Source organism: Lytechinus variegatus, chromosome 9 (assembly GCF_018143015.1).
Source record: "Lytechinus variegatus isolate NC3 chromosome 9, Lvar_3.0, whole genome shotgun sequence".
Taxonomy (NCBI): Eukaryota; Metazoa; Echinodermata; class Echinoidea; order Temnopleuroida; family Toxopneustidae; genus Lytechinus; species Lytechinus variegatus.
In genome coordinates, this window is record NC_054748.1 from 33,388,321 (window position 1) to 33,402,550 (window position 14,230).

At 34.0% G+C, this 14,230-nt stretch overlaps 1 protein-coding gene across 1 annotated transcript in view; it reads right to left on the reverse strand.

Moving 5' to 3' along the window:
• The window catches only part of LOC121421797, a 31,184-nt gene extending 17,835 nt beyond the window's left edge, over nucleotides 1-13,349 (reverse strand). The window contains exon 1 of the mRNA XM_041616598.1: nucleotides 13,231-13,349. The gene's annotated coding sequence lies outside the window, so the exon portion shown is untranslated. The remainder of the gene's footprint in view (nucleotides 1-13,230) is intronic.
• Between the last annotated feature and the right edge of the window lie 881 nt (nucleotides 13,350-14,230).

Below are 14,230 nucleotides of genomic sequence, written 5' to 3' on the forward strand. Positions count from 1 at the left end.
AAATATTATCAATACCATCATGACCACAACTCTTTTTGTTTTTTAAGTTATTCACTGTATCTATTATTTCATTCCTATGTACTGGTAATAGAAAAAGAGAATTAGGATTTGGTCGGTGAGTGAAATCGGTAAATTTCTTTTGTGTTAATGGTATATTGTCGGCTAGATTTTTTCCGATCTGTGAAAAATATTGATTGAATATGTCAGCTATCCGGGCAGAATCATGAATTTCGATATCATTGTGTTTTATTGTTTTTATGTTCGATTTTACGCTATACATATTCAAGGCATTGTTTATAGTTTGCCATGTTTTTCTTATATCATGCTTGAAATGAATTAATTGGTTTGTGAAGTATTTTCGTTTTTCGCTGCGCAAAATTTTTGTGAGGGTATTTTTATACATGGTGTATTTGCGATGCGACTTCTCTGAACGATTTATTTTGTCGGCATAGTATAAGTTGTTTTTACGATTTATTGACCGTAATATTGATTTCGATATCCAAGGAAGTCTTGGACTCTTTTTATAATTGTAGTATTTATTGACTAGTGGTACGTGTCTATCTAAGTGTGTGGTTAAATTTTTAATGAATATATTATATGCAGTATTGGTATCTTGCGAACCGAACACCTCAGACCAGTCGGTGTCTTCTAGACCTTCTTTCAACCTCGCTATATTATTTGGCGTTACTTTTCGGAACTTATGCTGCGGGGAATGATTTTTTGTTAACCTAAACGGGACTCTTGAAAATATCGGAAAATGGTCTGAGATATCAGATAAAATAATTCCCGACTCGGGTAAAGGAGTAACATTACAAAAAATATTATCAATAAGGGTTGCAGATTGGTTAGTAACCCGGGTTGGTTTTTTAATTAATGGTAAAAAAGCTGAGGATATCATTATGTCCAAAAATTCTTGTGAGGCATTATGGTTAGTATTAGATATGTCTATGTTGAAATCTCCTGCTATATAACAATCTTTATTTATAAAAACTGGATTTCGTAGAAAATCTTGTAAGTATTCTAAAAAAATATGTGAGTTGGAGTTGGGAGGTCTATAAAATACCGCTATAATAATGTTTTTAGATTTTTGGATTTGAATTTCAATAACGATAGATTCAGCAAATTCATTCATACAATTAAGATCTGTATGTATGAAATATTCTATTTTTTCATTAATATAGAGACCCACCCCTCCTCCTCTCCTATTAGCTCTATTATTTTCTACAAAGGTATAACCAGGAAGTGAGTATAAAGTATTAGATTCCTGAGATAACCATGTCTCGGTTAACGCGATGTATCCGTTAAAAGACGTAAATTATCGAAGTTGCAGCTCAGGCTCCTTATGTTCATGTGCATGATTGAAAATGTATTCGCTGACTTTTCCGGAGATTTAAATTGATTTATGGTAAAGTAATTTGAACTGTGATAATTATTGTCATTATTATCGTTTAAGTCTACAGCTAAATTCATTTCCTTGGATACAAGGTTTTCAAAATACGGCAGGTTGCAATTTTTCTGTTGGGTTTCAGTATTCGGCCTAAACAAATGGTATAACTCATCATCATTCAACATTGCAAAAGGTTGATTTTCAATGACCGGGAATTTTGTGAGAATAACACGAAATGAAAAACAGCGCTTCCTGTGGAGACCATGGATACCGCTTGCACGTGAGTGTGGACGAGGCAAAGACCTGGAGAGAAGAAGAATTCGATGAAGAAAAACTGGTTACGCACATAGAGAACACGAAAAAATCTACAAACAAACAAAGATTCAACAGGTTAACATTTACATATATACAATGTCTACTAAATGTTAACCTTTGCGTTCTGAACAGATGCATAACGAACATGGGTGAGCTCCCATAGATAATAACGAAGATGGGAAGCCTCCCTATAACAATACTTAAAGTGGCATAGTCATTGATACAAACAATTCAGGGCAGACTTTCCAGTAAAGTGAATGGAGGTGAAAAGAGTCAATGTTCGAATTTTGCAACAATATTCTTAATCTAAAATCAAACTGGTACATGGTCTACGTAATTTTGCATTTGTACGTGTATGTACAAATTATTCATCTTGCTTAAATTAGGAACACTATGAATAAAAATGCTTTACAGGTTTATGACATATGCAAACTTATATAAAAAATAATTTATTCAAACTCAATTTAACATTGAATTAGCTTTTTTTCCCCCTCTAACATGTCTAAGGATGTGATTTACAAAAACTCCTGCTGATTAACCTTTTTTTCATTGATTGATAAAATTATTTAAACAAGCCTTGATAATAAAACATCTAAGAATTTATGGTTTTATTTTCCATTATCCTCTAAACTGCAATTTGTCATTATCATTATCATAATTATTCATAGATATTTGTGACAAAGAACATTGCATATTAGAGCAGGTCAATGATGAACTGAGCAGTTTAAATAAAGGTCAAGCTACTCCAAGTTATTGAAAGCCATTGAAAACCGTTATTCATGCCACTAGACCTTGTTTTTAATCAGAGGAAAGACACTGAAACATAGGTAAACGAAAAAAAAAATCCTTTACACTTGGCCTCGCAAACCTTTCAAGGACTTGAAAAATAGACATGCAAGTGTCATGCGAATACATTATAAACCTGTATATATACACATATATACAAATGAGTGTGCCTTATATATATTTTTTTTAAAATAATTTTATATCTGATGTAAACAAAATTATATAATATGAAAAAAAGAATTGAATGAAATCTATGTATCTCAACTCTCTCGATACCGTCATTAACATTTTTATAAATGCATTTTCTATATACGTCAAGCATATCCTTGTTGATGGAATAACAAAAAATAATGGACTCGTGTCCGAGACCTTAAACTTCTACATCAGATTTTGTAGAATCGTTTAAAATGTCTATATTTTTTGTTACAAATGCAAGAGGAACGCAATACACAAATAACAGCTCCAGCTTTTTCAATTTTTTTCCATTTGAGGAAAGGCACTCCAACATAAAAAATAATTTATTTACAGTTGACCTCAACAACCTTTCATGGAAATAGAAGACCAAAAAATTGACACGCAAGATGTTATGCATGTACATTTATCAGATACATTTAACAAGTATTCCTTATTTGAAATTATTAGTTGCATTAAGAGAAGAAAAGAGATTATTTATGCATGCGTTTGAAGCTGTTAGACGAAATCATACCACATTATCTATACAAATACAAGTATAGGAATTAAGACCTAAATAATTCTTTTGTAATTTTATATTTATATGCAAGGAGATTATGTGAAGTGATTTTTTTTTCTTCAGTCAATAAAATCCTTTCTCTATCTTTTCAACACTTCTTTCTAAAGATGACTTAATATCAAAACAGCTGTAATTAAGCATTTTTTTGTCATAATTTTTTTTTTAAATTTCATTCCATCCAAGACTTGCTGTCATACTTTTATAATACTTTGGTTCAGCTTTGAGTATTCTAATCAGTCATTGTAAACGTCTTTTAACATTTTCTTTCCCTCTTTTACAAAAGAAAAAGAGGAAAGAAAACCTACAAGAAATTGAAGGTCTTTAAATCGAAAAAAACAAAAACAAGGACAACAAACAAATAAAAGACCTTCTTCTCACTCCGTCATCTTTCTATCATTTCTTTATAACATGATCTTTCGGTTGAATACTATTGATTATTTGCTCAAAAAAAGAAAGAAAAATAACTATACCAATGCAACCATTTTACTACACATACAGGTAATGATTTAATGATGATATTTTTAAAGAAAAGAAGAAACGTGAAGGACTTTCCATTTGGAGAATCTAAAAGTATTCTCATTCTGTTTCATTTCATTCTGCCCTTTCTTCATTTAAATCTTTCAATCACTTCCTTTTAAACATTTCCTATCCAACGGTGATTTGCAGCAACGATATATGTACACTGGAACCACATTCTATAATATTCATTAAAATGTTCGTGACATAAAGTAAAGGACATTCAGTTTAAAAAAAATGTGTTTTTTTGAATTCTATTTCAACTTATTCAATCCTTCGTAACCTGTCTATTGCTTCTTTTTTTAAGGACATGCTGCCAAATTCAATTATTTGATTCAAAACTAATTTTGATGCCAATTTTTCACTTTATAATTATTTTTTGTTCACCCTACTTCCGTAAAAAATAGAGAAAAAAAGTGAAAGGCATTTTCAAATTGAATAAAAAATATTCATCATTCTGTTACATTGTATTCTATAATTTCATCGTTGTTCAACATTCCTATTTAATGGCTTGTTGTTAGATGCTTATTAGCATTTGTTCTCATTATACATACACAAGTCAAACGATGTTAAATATTTTTCATAGTATTTGATCATTAAATAAAATAAGGGGGACAAAAAAAAACAGAAGGACATCAAAACCCCTCATTTCTCCGTTTTAAATCCAATGATTACATGTTTCAACTTTAGTTACAACCTGTTTAGGGATTTCACAAACCTTAAAGTTGTTTATAAATATAAGGAAAAGGAAAAGTGACAAGCAGCTTCACCTTATCTTCCATCACTTTCTCTCAATAAATACTAATTTCATATTTTTATAATCAGCAAAGTTTTGCCGTCTTAGTTATCCATTTAAAACTCCATTTTGATCATGTAGCAACTTTAAAAGAAAGCAAAAAAAACCCTTCGTTTCTCATTTCTCTCTAATTACTTGCCGTTTTAAAGGTAATGATTATATGTTACAACTTTAGTTACAGCCAATTCTGGGGGGGGGATTTCACAAACCTTAAAGTTGTTTATGAATATAAAGAAAAGGAAAAGTGACAAGCAGCTTTACCTATCTTCCATCACTTTCTTTCAATAAATACTAATTTCATGTTTTATAATCTGCAAAATTTTGCCGTCTTAGTTATCCATTTAACACACCATTTTGATCATGTAGCAACTTTAAAAGAAAGAAAAAAATGCCCCAAAGGATACATATCATTTAAAACAAAAAATGCATAATTCCACCGCCTGACCATTTTATCTCATGTATCGATGTTATTCAGCGTGAATACACTCTTCATTGTTCTTCAAGTACATATTTCATTTAAGCATTATTTCATTGATTTTCTTATTAAGGAGTTAGCTGATTTCTTTACATTTGCTTCTGAAACATTTCTTTGACATTTGTAAACATCACTACTTTTCGCTACCGGGATCGGACCAAACAGACCAGCTCTCAGGGGTTGCTCCAGCACTCCTCGAGAATTTGCGTGTTTGTAGAATTACTTTCGATCCAACAATTTTGATTCTCGTAGCCATTTGATCCTTCTTTCTTAGTGAATACGCGATTGAGGCCAATCTACCCCTCTCCCTTTTCATTTTCGGGGGCAAATCGGTGCGTATGGTAACTTTACTGTAAGGGGAAGATTGAAGCTGTGGGATAGGCTGCTGGGTAGATGTCGGTGAGTGTTGACGTGGTCGTCGCTCAAATCCATACAACAAACGATCACGGTCAATCATCATGACGAATCTGACAATGATTGCTGGGGGTTGACGTTGAGGTTCTGCAACTCCACGGGTGGAAGAGGGTAGCCTGTGCGCATTAACAAGAGGGATCCGGGACGCTTCTTCCTTTGATATTCCCATAAAATGAACAAACACTTCATGCACCACATCGTAGGTGTTTTCCTTCTCATTTCTCTGTTGAACTCCATAAATGAGCAAGTTAGATTTCCTATCGTGAATTTCATTCAGTAGTAGTTTTTCATCAAGTTCTTCTATTTTCTTGAGGATTTGGGAACGCAACTGGGGAAGATAAGTGTTTTCAATACTTGAAACTTTATCAGAAGTAAGAGTAAGACCCGTTTCAAGATCTGATAATTTGTGGTTAGTATTAGCAAGATCTGCTTTCATAGTAGACATTTCTTCCATAAATTTATCCAGCTTACCGTTTAATTGTGTGAATGAAGCCCTTGACTCTAGCATAAAAAAGCGAGTTCCGGGGTATCATGGCTGCTCCCTGAGCGCTGCGTTCCTCGTGCAATGACGTGTCACCTGTCATGGCGCCTGTAGTGGTAGTGGTGGACTGCTCACTTTCTGTAGCATTTGCCTCACTGTTTTTGCTTTTAGTTGCGGCAGTAGATTGAGATTTTCCTTTCTGCTGCGCCCTTAGGTTGTAATCTCGCATTCCTCTATCCATATTCACGGATATGCAACTGTTTAAGGGATATTTTCACCAAATTTTGTTGAAATATCGGGAGCTCTCAAAATGTCCGTGCGTTTACCAGGAGGTCATCACAATAACATGGCTAAGGCTTGATGTTTATTTTGTTAATCATTGTCAAGCTTCGGAAAAGTGTGGAGAAAAAAGTATTAAGTGAAAAATGAAATGTAAACCCACTTTGAATGATAAAAACTTAGTGAAAAATTCTGGAGATGTCTGATATAAATTTTTGTTCAGATTCAGTTGTCTTCAGATCCAGCTGGCACAAAAGGGTATTAGTTCTGCTTACTTAGTGTTGACATTTCAATTTGGGTGGCAAAATTGTTACAAAATGTTTGAATGTATCCGTTTTATTTCAATTGAATAAAAGTGCAAGGGAAATGTATGAGAACTGTTTCGCAGGGTAAGTTTGATTTCGCACTTTCCCATTGACACAGCGTGAAAACAAGCATTTCTGCGCAAACTGATTTCTGTGAGCTTTACAAAAATGGACAGTGCTAACTCATGTAACATTCTGTAAAAACTTTTACTTGCATTGGAATGATGAGACCCAAACCCAAAATTTTTATGTAAAAAAGTACCCACATGTTGTTTATTTTTCTAATTCCCAGGGCTATTTCAAATGGTAAACTTTTTTTGATACGCAATGTATAATGTATATAGGTGCATGTGTATATTGTTTTTATAAGCTTTTAGGATCGACGAATTAGGAGTTGGGTAAAAATGTCGGAGAAGATTTTAATGAAAATACGTCAAAGAATTAATGTAAATATGAATTATTAAAACTTTTAATTTGTGACGTCATAGACGTATGGGCAGACTCACCATCATTATGTCGTGTGATATAAATTTCAAGCATGGACTTTTCTAAGAAAACTGAACAATGCTGAATGTACTTTTGGGATGGATATATAATCAAACACATCATTTCACACTCCTTTATATAGAAAAATATCTGTATTCATCGATTTCCATGAAAAATTTGAATATATGGAATTTACATGTGCATGAAACATGAGGGGTAGTGGCTATAGCATATGACATCCTTGCCATGGTAACGAGTTTCTGTGGAAATAGCAGAGTTGTCCTTGTGAGCGCTATCAACTGTATTTCTTCTCCGATCATCTTCAAATGTGGCATAAAGGTCCATTAAGCATTGCCGCCTATTGATTTTGGTGTGGGCGGCGACATCGTTGCCATGGTAACAAGATTTTTTTTTTTAAATAGCAGAGATTTCCTTGTGACTGCTCTACTGGCTGCATTTCTTCTCCAATTATCTTCAAATTTGTCATGAAGGTACATTATGGTAAAGCAAAGCCGCCCAATGATTTTGGAGTGGGTGGAAACATGATGCCATGGTAACCATATTTTTTTTGGAAAATTTGTAAAACCTGTAACTTCTGCCTTTTTTCCCATTTTGTCATAACAGTTCACACACAGAAGCAATATTAGAAGGTGAAGCGAAGATGCCTACCATTTTTTTATGGGTTTCTTAGGGTTAACTTTACAAAATATATCCAGATTACGCTATAATTGTATTCACCAACAAGTGATACTGGACAATACTTTAGGTTCTGCAAAGTCATGCTGCTACATCATATTATAGTCATCAAATTTGGTACCCACAGGCAAATTGTGGGCAGGGTCAGTGGCGCCATGATTATTGTATTTTTTGTCAAATTTCTGTGTGAGCTCTATATATCGCAATGACGGATGACGCCGTAAATAACTTTACCAATGTTTCTCTTTAAATTTTCTGCTTTTACTAAAAGATACGCCAGGGTGACCTTCCCCTTCAAGTAAATTTGACGTCACCGCGCACGGGACGAGGGGGAAACATAAATAGAATCATTTTCTATCGATAGGTTCAACAAAGGAAACACAATTCGATAAGAAATCATTATTGTCGCCTCAGCATACAAAGACATTTGTATGATGAATGAACGTACTTCCTGATAGCATGGATAGTAAACAAGGCTTTGAGAAAGTATCGTGGGAATTATTTATTCGAGGTTGGACTGGCAATCACTAGTTTCTCCGAGGGGTGAAGTCCCGAGGAAATATAGTTAATATCGCCAGTCCAATCGGCCATAATGTTAGAAGATTTCGCACCCTCATTGGGCTTATTAGATTAATTGATATGATAATAAAGGGGTGGTCCAGGCTGAAAAAATGTTTAAATACACAGAGTAGAATTCGCTGACCAAAACGCTGAAAATTCCATCAAAATTGGATAACAAATAATAAAGTTATTGAAGTTTAAAGTTTTGCAATATTTTGTGAAAACAGTTATCATGAATATTCATCAGGCGAGCTGATGATGTCACATCTCCACTTTCCGTTTTCTTATGTTATTACATAAAATCATATTTTTTCATTATTTCATACTTGCGTGAATATGTCTCTCTTATAATGAAATAAGTTGCAGCAATTAATATCTAATGCACTAAATCAGTTGTCAATCCAATTTTTCTAGTTCTTGGAGGAAAAATTGAATAAACTTAATTTCATATAATAAAATAATAAAGAACAAGTGGAGATGTGACATCATCAGCCCACCTATATTCATGACGACTGTTTTTACAAAATGTTACCAAACTTTAAAATTCAATAACTTTGCTATTTGTTGTCCGATTTTGACGAAATTTTCAGCATTTTGCTCAGTGAATTCTACTCTATTCATTAAGCTAAAATAGTTTCAGCCTGGACCACCCCTTTAAGTTGATAATCAAATATTGTCCGTTTTCAGAATGGAATATCAATAAGCTTCATCTATATAGCGCTTAGGAAGAGAATAGGAAGACAGTCATCATTTTTATATGATTACATTATGTTCTTAGAATGTCCCAGTACAATGTAAAAACTCAAAGTAATAATAATGAAACATATCAGCTCTTTTTATAAATGTGATCCATATCCACATCACAATTTTCCTACAAACTGCTTGAAATACAGAGCTTCAATTGACCCTTTTGAGATTGGAATATCAAATATTTTAAGCTCGCGCTTCGCGTTCGCTTTATAAATTTTCAAGATGAAAAAGGGTTTTTTGAATGCCCAAATTCTATGTCGAAATCTGGAACGCGCGCGCATGTTTATTTAGATACGCAGCTTAATATCTATTTAAATCATTATCCAGTTTCAGATCACAATATCAAAACTTGTCTGCTCGCGCTTTGCATTCGCATTGGTATAGTAGGAAATTTCAAATTACTCATTATTATCATTATTTACAGAACATGAATAACGTCCAATTTTTAGGTGTAAATCTTTTTTCTTTCCGCTCGTGCTTCGCGCTCGCATCAATTGTTTATTCATATACATATCCTTTCACGATTACAAAAAGTGCTTAAAATTTCCATTCTTCAGGTAGAAATGTCAAAATTTTCAGTTCAGTCGCGCTTTGCGCTCGCACTATTTGATTGTTGAAATAATTGTTACGTCTGGCTTAATGGCTAACTGCAAGCAGCCGTTTACAAGTCCTTTTACGATCAGGTCAAAACGTATATTCAAATATCTGCGAGCGCAAAATCGTAGTAATAATTTATTTTGATACAAATCAAGCATTGAATCACAAACATTTCCCAGAATGTTTAAATTTTTAATACATGAAATTAAAAAAATAGTTCGCGTACGCACTATTTAAGTAATGCTCATGCGATTGTTATATATTTTATATTGACTTATAAGAATAAAGCTTAGAAGTGACTATTAGGACTACCCCTTCAAAGAAACAAACAAAAATCAACTTAGAGCGGCCGAACGGGGAAAATGTGACAGAAAAAAATCCGACCCCCCCCCCCTATTGGCAAAGTCTTGATCCGTCCTTGGTGTACTAAGATCAATGGATATCAATGCTGTCAAGCGAACCTGTTTTGTTGACAAATTTTAGTTATGTTTATTGTTATCAATGCATCCATGGACGCGAGATGAAATGATAAAGACTATATTCACTATTACTGAAAAGATGCATTCCGCTTGTGGGTGGGATAAGATTGCGTTGTTTGATAATGTGGAACAAAGGAATCATCAAAATTACTATCAACTTTGTCAATCGAATCGATTGTTGTTGACCGATTTAATATTTGATTCCATGGAGAGGGAATGATAAATGTGTAAATTTACAGAAAATTGGTATTGGTGTATGTACCCTTACAAATTTATTGTAACAGAACTGTTTTCCCCTTTTTTCTAAACAGACCAGAGCCCCGTAACACAAAGGTCAGCGATGAATAGCAAATCTAAATGAAAACTTCTGATTGGTTCCTGGTCAGTAGTTTGAACCAAACGTGCATGTAACATTGAACTTGATTGGTCATTCTATTTAGCGATTGATGGCTAATCTTTGTGTTACGGAGCCCTGAGCTTTGAAACATTAGAAAATCTTTCCTGTTATAACAATTTACAAAATGATTTGGTTATTTTTTTTTTTCTGTAACTTCTGTTTTTTTTTCTATTTTTCTCTTCAGTTTATCAAACATTGTAGGAATATCTATTATGTTCAAATTTTTGACTTTGCTATAAATCCTTATTAGAATAAAAGCGAATTATATCAGAGACGTCACAGCAATCGTTGAGTACGATTGACTACGATTTGAAACTCTATAACACGACCTTCACTCTAAAGTAAAGGCTTAAAGGTAAATGCCAGTTGTGGTAACGATATCAAAATGAGTTCGTACAGAATCCATTGAAATTACCACCAAAGTGTCTGCTTGTATAAATAAACAATATGTGCCAAATGATTCTGGAAGAAATTGTGTAATTGCTGAGAAATTAGCAAATAAGCACAGGATTCGGGTCAAGCGTCGGGTCGACATTCAAAGCAATAATAATACACTGTCCCACGTGCGCTTATATGTGTTGGTGATCTTCAGTGTGAACATTTTTCAGCGTAGATTTCAAGATTTCATAAAGTTCTGTTTATGCAACTCGATGATACACTGACAATTAAGACTCGTTTTACAGACTTTCTCATGAAATCAGTAACTACTGGCATTTCTCTTTTAACGATCATCCAAATGCGCTATATTCGCATTCTTTCAGTTATTTTGAACTTCAAATACACTTTTAATTTTCAGAAAGTGAGCGAAATGCGATTGGTTCCAAAATCGGATCGTGGACCAGAACGATTCCTTCATGTGGCCATGAGTCTTCTGCAAATGGATTAGATATTTTTTTTTCATACTGTTTTATTCTGATTCCATGAACAAAAATATATAACATTTCAATTTAACATTTCAAAACACATAATATAACATTTTACATTTCATATTTTGACTTTTTTCACTAACTTAATACAAGCATAAATCATATATAACTTAAAGGAGAAACAATGAAATCAGTTATAAAAATGGTTGAAACACCACTCCCCCCCCCCCCCCCCGCGCCCCAAACAAAATTAGATACACCCCCTCCCTCTTCCACACACACACACACACCCACACACTCATGTAAACAGAGGCATGGATACACTTTAATTCCCTTTTGGAAAAAAGATACCTCCACTATAGATAGATGAGTAGTAAAATGAGTAGAAAATGCTCCCGTACACTCCAAAACAAAGGTTTACCCAACACTGGGTAAAATAGGAACATGCATGTTGGTTGGGTTTTTGCAATGAAATAGGCCAATATGGGGTTAAAAAAAAACATCCCAGCAAACATGCATGTTCCCTTTCCGCCCATACATGCACCGTTCAGATATTATGTACTGTACGAGACGTCTCATTTTATTCACCCGTCGACCTCGTGTGGTATAAACTTGTATTTTAGTCTTTAAATCGGCACAGACGCTGATTTAAACTCTGATCGGTAAGTGGGTCTTCGAACTAGACTAGCACATGAAACTCGCTGTTACTATTTAAGAGCGAGAATGTGTTCAGAATATAAGTCATTGTATGCTGCGAATTCAGACCCCTTTGCTGGAGGGAAAGGTTCGCACAGTAGACTAGCTAAAAGAAGGGTCTCCAAACGCGTGTGCACATACACACACACACAAATACATTATCTAAAACGTTTTTTTAACTTCTTTGTTCGCTGGAATTGATGCATATTAATCTTAATCAGCATTTAAGTGAAAAGTGATTTTTGAGCAATGTAGGATCCGAGTGTATTTTATCAATTTGAGTTAATATGTAACAAATTGACTTGAAATAACTTTAATTTTACTGCATTTTGTCCGGCTAAATATCAAGTAAATTCAATACAATGAGAGTTTGAGATGGTATTCAATCGATTTTTTTTTAGATAGGACACTCTATTATAAAGTTCAGAATAATAAAGCAACAGACCAAAATAAACATCTTTTTAACAATGTGAATGTATGGTAATATGCCCTATATCAGGAATATAATATTAATGATATAAATAATAATAATAATGATAATAATAATGATAATAATAATAGTAATAATGATAATAATAATAATACTGATATATTGATGATAATAATAATAACAACGATAAAAGTTATGATATTGATAATAATAATAATAATGCTATAGGGTATCTGTATAGCGATTTTATCCACCTTGTTATATGCTCAAGGCTCTCCTATATTACCCCCGCTATGCTTGTGTACATGGTGCTCACAGCTTTTTTAGGAATTATTTCCTACGGTTATCCATTCATCTCACCTGGGTTGAGTGCAGCGATATACGGGTAAATTTCTTGCTGAATGAAAATACGCAGTGGTTGGGAATCGAACCCACGTCCTCAGATAAAAGGACGAGAGTTATCACCACTAAACCATGACACCTCCATACAAGAGTCTACGACACCATGTAAATAAATGGTTTACTCAAAATTGGTTAAAAATGATAAACATATTTGTTGGGTAAAACATCGCCTAATGCATTCTACGTTCTACCCAATGTTCTGTAAAAATCACCCATGAAATGTGTTTATTTTACCCAAGAAACATTTCCAACACTGCTAAACTTTTTCCCCAACCTATTTAATAATTGAGATCAACTAAAATGTAAACGATCTATACAACAATTAATTATTATGGTTTGATATTAGTATAAAAAGGACGTCTTACCTTACAGAAAAAAAATGTGGCTGAGAAAGTCAGATCGTAACGAAGAGTATAACCAGGGATGAAGAAGAAAATCAGCAATATGAACTTGAAAAGAAGTCAGTATTCATTTCAGGCAACAACGCTACAACCCCCAAACCTCATTGGCGCCTAAATAGGGTCGTGTGCAATCAAATGAATAGGAGGCGTGTCTTCTAAAGTTTACGGTCATTGATTGGCTGAATGATCCTGACGACGGAGATAAGCATTCGTTGGCAATTGTAACATGATACCGTGATTTTAAAAGAAGTGCGTACAACAAACACAGACATGGAGTCATGGATATAAATAGCTGGTTTTAGGCCCCCATCTCACTAGGATGGCGATCATGGCGACCATGGTGATCTGTGTAAAGGAGGAGGAGGAGTTCAAAAAGATCCTGGGTCCGATACTGTCTGTCACTTAAGTCATAATATACAATGTATATTAAAATTTCATTCAAAAGATGTCGATGAGCCTAATTCTTAATATTAGGGATGCATCCAGAATTTCATAAAAGAGCATAAAAATCTTTGATATTCTGTTTATTTCTTTCCACAAAAGTTAGTCAATCAAAACTGTTAGTAAATTCCTTTCAAATTAGCTGACAAGAGGTAGTCTACTGATGTGAGAGCACTCATAAAATATTGTCTACTGTCACTGTAGTTAGAATGCAATCAATTTTTTAAACATAGTCAATTTACATATTTTTGCAGAGGTAACCCATTTCGTCATCAAGACATATGAGCGTCTTTTTTTTCTCTCTTTCCAGTTGGCTCAGCAGTAAGATTTTCATCCTCCTCCTGTACCCCCTCCTCCTCCTCCTCTTCCTCCTCCTCTATCACCATCAATACCTCTTGTTCTTCCTCTTGGACCGCCGGCATAACAGGGGTAGCTTGGGCAGCTTCCACTTTTTGGTCCTTTTTCTGGGAGGTATATTTGAAAACGTCGTGGTGTCGCCTCGTAATCTGTTGAAAATGCCGTG